We start from the raw sequence: 7,375 nt of genomic DNA, 5'->3' as shown, positions 1-7,375 counted from the left end.
TAATTTGTTCACAATTACTTATTTTATACTTTTTATATTTTGTTTCTAGTGTGAACTATTTAATAAATATACAAAAAACAGACTGTGTTTGACTGAGATATATTTAGGGGTAGAATTGCTATTAAATACCTTTTATAATCACATTTATTTAAAAACAAATTATATAACAAATTATTTAAAAACATAGGAACATTAGAATGCTAATGATGATATAAAAAAAAGCTACACAAATAAAATAAATGGTTAAGACAATTAACATGAACTTCGTGAAGGCAAATAAATGTTCTAAAATAAAGTAATTTGGGACTATTGATATGGCCTTTGTGAAGGCAGATAAACATTCTAAAATAAAGAATAGTCTTTTATGACTGTTTAATGACCGTTATGAGGGCAAATAAGTGTTCTAAAATAAAGAACAATCATTTAAGACAATTAACATGGCCTTAATGAAGGCAAATAAACCTGAAATAAGGTTTTGATCTATTAATGTAACCTTTATGAGGACAAATAAAAGAACATATTAAATGTTCTAAAATAAAGAATAAATATTTAGGACAGTTTGCATGACCTTTATGATGGCAAATAAATGTTCTCAAATAAAGAACAGTCATAAAGTGTTCTAAAATAAATAATTATTTAGGACACTTTATATGTCCTTTATGCAGATAAACCTTTTGAAAAAAAGAACAATCATTTTGGATTATTTTCACAATCTTTATTAGATACAAATAAATGTTAATAGAATAAAATAAAATTTTTAATGGAAAGAAGCAAAAGATATGTACAATATTTACAAATAAAACCATTTACAGTGAAGGATTTCCCTCATTCCTCTTCTCTTGCAGCCACTCTTTTAGTGTCTTTCCCTCTGCTGTGGCACAGAAGTAGAAGCTGCCCACCCTGGTGTGCCCAAACTTTTTTTTTCTGGGCTGCCCACATCGAGTGCACGTGTAATCTTTTCATGCAGGTTGCTGGGGACGGGGCAGCCCTTGCTCTTGAGCTAAAAACTCTGCTGCCTTGCTCTTCCTCCACAGAGTTTTTCTGCTCATGGATGTTCCTGCTGCTGGAGCAGAGAGGGCAGCAGCCGGTGGAGCAGAGAGAGCGGGTGCTGATGCAGGGGGAGGAGGTCACTGCCCACGTCGCGTGGCCTGACCTGACAGATCAGGGTTTTCAACATAGGGGAAAGGTTGAAGTGATGACCCAGGTGCAGAGGGCATCTGCCTGGCTGCAGGAAGCTGGGTGTGAGACACCATGATGATCTGAGGTAAGGGCACACTCAGAGCCAGCACATCTGCCTCCAGCTTCTTCCTGTAGTAGCTGTTGTACCGGTTTAAAATTACACAATTAATAGGATGAACTGAATCTGAGAATTGTAAAATTACTTTTATAGCTGGCTTTCAAAGAAACTACTTACCAGACAGAAAGCGTCTGCTGCTTGACCTCAAACAGCTGAATTCTTGTCTGTCCCCTCAGTGCTGGGCAGTTCCCCACCAGTCTCCGTATCGCCTGGTAATCACGTAGAATGGCAGCCCAGCGGTTCATTGAAACTCCCCACTTCACCTTCCCCACTGGATGAATGGAGCAGAGCTCCAGCCATACTGCCTCTAGAATTCTACTAATATTAGGCCACTGCGCAGAACCCGAGCCCTGCCCCAGCACACACCTGTAAAATAAAATAGGGGATTATAAAGCATAAAAAGCATAGTCATTTATATTTTTAGAGCTCAAAGTGTGCAAATGTTTAGCTTACCGCTTCAGGCTCTCTTTTCCATGGCAGGTGGAGGTTTTGGAGTGGGTGGCCTTGAACCTGCCTTGCAAAAGTCTCTCCTTGTGTCTCGGCGGATAGGAAACCCCCTGTCTGTCACTGTCCGGCATTCTGTCCCACAGCCGAACAATGTCAGCGGCTTCCCTGTCCAAGATGCAAGGCTTTTCCCTCAGCTCGACAAGGTATCTGGCCAGGTCCACCACTCTGTCAAATCCTGGTGTCCCGTCTGTTCCTCTGCACACCTAACAAGAAGAAAGAAGATCAGTTAGTATGGATGAAAAAGTCCTCCAAGTGATGGCATGGCAAAGAATGCTTGTATGCATACATACATCTTCCTGGGGCTCAGGTGGCAAGTCCTGGGAGGACTGAGAGGGTGACGGTGAATCCCGAGACAAGCATATAGCTTCCTTGGTTGAGACTAAAGAAAGAGGGGAGATGGTGTGGTCCTGCTCCTCTGCCTCATCCCCAAATCCCTCATCTTCTACATCTCCCAAGTCCGCTGGGATTCCGTCTGGGACATCTGGGTCCCACCCAAAGTTCTCCCTGAACTCCCAGGACTGCTGCGAGCACAGGTACTCCACCCGGATGAGCTCACCTGACAAAAGAAAATTAAATGGAAAACAAGGTTTTAAAACAGAAGTCTGTGCATTACAAAAAAACAACAAATCATGGCATTATAGACACATGCCTGTGTACTGTCCTGGCTTGGAGTAGTCTTGCACAAGACTACAGCCAAGAAGACGCTGGCTGAGCTCATTGAGGCTGTGCTGGAGTGAGCCACTGTAGCAGCGCAGCGACAAGGAAGCATCATGTGTGACGGCAGCAGCAGCGCGGTCCTCGTTCCACTGCTCCAAACCCTCAAGCAGATAAGCCTGGATATTTTCCAGGTTAGCGCTCGTTCTTGATTAAAAAAAGGAAACATTAACACTAATTTATAATTACAAATGACATGAAATAGACTATCACAAAACATACCTCGAGGTGGATGTGTGTAATCTTACCCTGTATGAAGCGGTTGAGGTGGTTATGGAAGGACTCCAGGGAAGTGGACCCCCGAGCGCAGCGGTACACAGGAAGTGTGAGCCCTCTCTTTGTAACACTTCCTGTCTGGGTGTACAGCTGCACTCCAGGAGGGTCCTGGGTGCAGGGAAGATGGCGCCTTTGAGTGTCCCAGATGACGTCCATCCTCTCCTGGTCCACCAAAGGGATGCCCATGGTTTCCCTGGCATCCTTGAAGGCCATGCCACGTGTGCAGCGGCGGCAGTGCTGCGCCAGCTGTCTGGAGGTGAGCCTGCCGGTCAGCTGCTCATCAGTGAGGCCACATCTCCCTCGTCCCAGGCGAAAATGCAGGCAGAGAGCTTTGCCATGAACAGACCATAGAGCGGGTGGCTGTCAGTGTGCAGACCTGCAGCGAAGCGCCGCATGAAGTGCCACACATCAAGACGAACCACCAGATCACTCCAGCCGCTGAACATGGCAGCTGCTCTGGATTTTGTTCCCACAGAAGAGCAGCAGTCTGTCCACATACAGGAGCGTGGGGGGAGAGACTCCAGCAGCCTCGTACCTCCTCACCAGGCCCGTGATCATGGGCAGCAGTCCCTGACCCTCATGTGAGGTGAGCACAGACATGAGGACCTGTCTGTGCTCATTGCCCACATTGGTGACCCAGGCTGCGGTCCCAGCTGCAGCTCCCGCCAGTTTTTTGGCCACCTGTTTGTTGGAAAACAAAACAATTCAGTGAGCTCCAAACATGCCTCACATATACAAAGGATCAAATCTATTTAAATAATCTGTGATTAATACAATACCATTTTCAGGATGGACCCAAAGACCCTGGCTTTTAGCTCACTATACCGGGACCGGACATCCTCCGCGTGGACAGAGAGGAGCCACTGGGCAGTTAGTACAGGCAGCATGGGAGGCGGAGGTGTGATGGGCCGTGTGGTGGTGCCCTGAAACCGGTCACACGCAGACAGGTATTGCAGTGTCCTCTCCATCCAGTCCTCACTATGCTGTTCACATAGTTTGTGATATAGAATTGTGGCGCTGTTGCCGAGAGAGCGCTCTTTCATCAACTTTGCCACATGCATATCACAAGAGAACCTGTTAAAATAAACAGACAAGCCAAGGCAAAGTTTATTAATGTTAATTTAAAGTGTTATTTTTTTTTCCAGAGCAAAGGTGTGATGTTTCCCACACACAAAAAAACTGGGCTCAATGGGGGGTCGTTAACTCCTGAATAGGTGACAGGTGCAGTGTCTCAAGGTGTTGGAATGCTGTTGTTCTGAGTTTGACGCCTTTGAAAGGTCAAGCTAAGTTCAATGAAGGGTCGTTCACACATTCTGAATAGAACCTTGACTGGCAGACACAGTGTATTGTGAAAAAACTACAAAAGAAAGATAAGGCTTGTTTTGTGTACAAATTATGAGTAATTAATTTAAAAAAGTAAATGTTAAAGTAATTTAAGTTGCATTATTACCATTACAGCCTAGTTAATGGTGTAACATTTTAGTAGTTAATTGCACCTGCCTATGTATTTTTGCTTACAATAAGAATAATTTTTTCATGACTCACCGGTAAGTGAGGATAGCTGGGAACATCCTGCGGTAAGCCGGATCCAGCTGGTCCAGGATGTCGTAGAACCACGCGGCCAGCTCTTTATGGCAGCACTGACACGCCAGGTATTCCGTTGCCAGAAAATACCAGGCGTGTAAGTTCAGCACCCGCCTCAGTCTTGTAGAGCCCACAAGCTGTCAGTCGCTGACTGGATCGTCTGCAGTTTGGCGAGCTGCAGATCAGCTTGTAGGACCACATCCTGTAGGGCATCCACAAACACAGCGGCCAGGTGAAGAACACGTCCGGCGATGCTGGAGGCTGATGATACTGCAGACGTGGCTGGGGAGGGTACCACCACATCTGCAGGTTATCTGTCAGCACTGCCCTTCCACCCTGGTTTCGAAAGAGGGAGCGGCCGATCCACTCATGCTGTTCCTTTGGAAGGGAGCGCTTCCAGGCCTCAGGGAGAACAACCTATTAACAAACCTTAAAATTATATTATATATTACCATATAATTTATATATAAAAGCTGATTGCAGATTATATAATATTAATGAAAAAATGTCATGTAAATGTACTTAAAGAGAGTACTCTTTAATGACTTTCTTTCATACACATTTAAATAAAGTAAAATTTTAAAGTCAAATTAAAAGTTTTATTTTAAAGTATATTTTAAATTATAATTTAGAATTGATTGTCATGATTTAAAGTACAATTATTTTAAACACTAAGATATTTTAAACACTAAACATTCTACAAATCATCTTTTTTGTGTCTTATGCAGAATTTTTTATTTTTTATTATTTATTTCTTTACTTACAATATGTTTATTCATTAAATACAAAATTATATTATATACATGTATATATATGTATATGTATATGTATATGTATATGTATATATATAAGCACACTTCTGGTGTGAAAACTGTACCTCAGAAGCCGCTGACACCAGCCTTTGAGCGGCTCTTTGCTCCAAGCGAGCTGAGCGGATCGGCGTTGAAGGTGGTGCTGGTGGTGGAAGTACTGTGAAGAACACATAATTAAAATGTTGTAATTAGTACTAATTATTTAATTATTTTCAGTTTATAGGCATTTATGGTTACATAATACTATATGACACAAAAGAAAACAAAACACTCACCCTGTGGCTCCACCTCCATGGCTGAAGCCAGAAGATCTGCATCTGTTGGGTCTGAGTGCAGAAAATTGACAGTGTTATTTATAATTACATTAGAACGTGCATAGAATTACACCAGGTATAGATCTAAAAACTCACCGTGTGCTGTGGCTGGCTGGGAATGGGAGGTTTGGGTGGGAGGAGGAGAAGCCGGGCGTGAATGGTGCGGGACAAGCTGGGATGCAGAAGATGCAGAGGATGACTTTTTTTCTCTCTTCAGCCCTAATTTTCTTCTGGTCCCTCTGCAAGATGTATTTCTTCAGGGCATCCATCTTGCTGCCTGCACTGGTGTCCTGGTTCCTGATGAACTTCACATAGCTGCAGAAGAAACAAAATAATATACATGAATGATAAGAGTAAAATACATACAAAACAGCAATACAATTAACAAGCAAGCAGAAGCATATATTACCTTTTCCTGTCCTTGGCCTTATAGAGCTCCTTGAAGGTACTCTTCCTGCGGACCACAAAGCCCACCAGACAGTCACCCTCACAGCCAGGTAACGTTCCCTCTCTCTGCCTGTGCACTTTGATGGCTTCTGCGACCTTCACGAATGTGCAGGCATACTTGAGAAAGGCATCTTTGTTAGCCATGAGGGCACCTCTGTCCAATCTGCCAGCCTCGCGCTCCCGCTGATGCCCAGACAGGACTTATTGTGTACTACAAACCTTAAAATTATATTATATATTACCATATAATTTATATATAAAAGCTGATTGCAGATTATATAATATTAATGAAAAAATGTCATGTAAATGTACTTAAAGAGAGTACTCTTTAATGACTTTCTTTCATACACATTTAAATAAAGTAAAATTTTAAAGTCAAATTAAAAGTTTTATTTTAAAGTATATTTTAAATTATAATTTAGAATTGATTGTCATGATTTAAAGTACAATTATTTTAAACACTAAGATATTTTAAACACTAAACATTCTACAAATCATCTTTTTTGTGTCTTATGCAGAATTTTTTATTTTTTATTATTTATTTCTTTACTTACAATATGTTTATTCATTAAATACAAAATTATATTATATACATTGTCTTATATGTATATGTATATGTATATGTATATGTATATATATAAGCACACTTCTGGTGTGAAAACTGTACCTCAGAAGCCGCTGACACCAGCCTTTGAGCGGCTCTTTGCTCCAAGCGAGCTGAGCGGATCGGCGTTGAAGGTGGTGCTGGTGGTGGAAGTACTGTGAAGAACACATAATTAAAATGTTGTAATTAGTACTAATTATTTAATTATTTTCAGTTTATAGGCATTTATGGTTACATAATACTATATGACACAAAAGAAAACAAAACACTCACCCTGTGGCTCCACCTCCATGGCTGAAGCCAGAAGATCTGCATCTGTTGGCTCTGAGTGCAGAAAATTGACAATGCTATTTATAATTACATTAGAACATGCATAGAATTACGTCAGGTATAGATCTAAAAACTCACCGTGTGCTGTGGCTGGCTGGGAATGGGAGGTTTGGGTGGGAGGAGGAGAAGCCGGGCGTGAATGGTGCGGGACAAGCTGGGATGCAGAAGATGCAGAGGATGACTTTTTTTCTCTCTTCAGCCCTAATTTTCTTCTGGTCCCTCTGCAAGATGTATTTCTTCAGGGCATCCATCTTGCTGCCTTCGCTGGTGTCCTGGTTCCTGATGAACTTCACATAGCTGCAGAAGAAACAAAATAATATACATGAATGATAAGAGTAAAATACATACAAAACAGCAATACAATTAACAAGCAAGCAGAAGCATATATTACCTTTTCCTGTCCTTGGCCTTATAGAGCTCCTTGAAGGTACTCTTCCTGCGGACCACAAAGCCCACCAGACAGTCACCCTCACAGCCAGGTAACGTTCCC

General features: G+C 42.1%; 1 pseudogene; it reads right to left on the bottom strand.

Annotated features, from left to right (window-relative positions):
• Positions 1-1,127: 1,127 nt before the first annotated feature.
• Positions 1,128-5,484, bottom strand: LOC107698071 (uncharacterized; annotated as a pseudogene).
• Positions 5,485-7,375: the final 1,891 nt, after the last annotated feature.

The sequence above is a fragment of the Sinocyclocheilus anshuiensis genome, unplaced genomic scaffold, assembly GCF_001515605.1.
Source record: "Sinocyclocheilus anshuiensis isolate Anshui unplaced genomic scaffold, SAMN03320099.WGS_v1.1 scaffold1163, whole genome shotgun sequence".
Lineage (NCBI taxonomy): Eukaryota > Metazoa > Chordata > Actinopteri > Cypriniformes > Cyprinidae > Sinocyclocheilus > Sinocyclocheilus anshuiensis.
The sequence above is the reverse complement of the archived record's forward strand: the minus strand, read 5'-3'. Positions and strand labels throughout refer to the sequence as shown.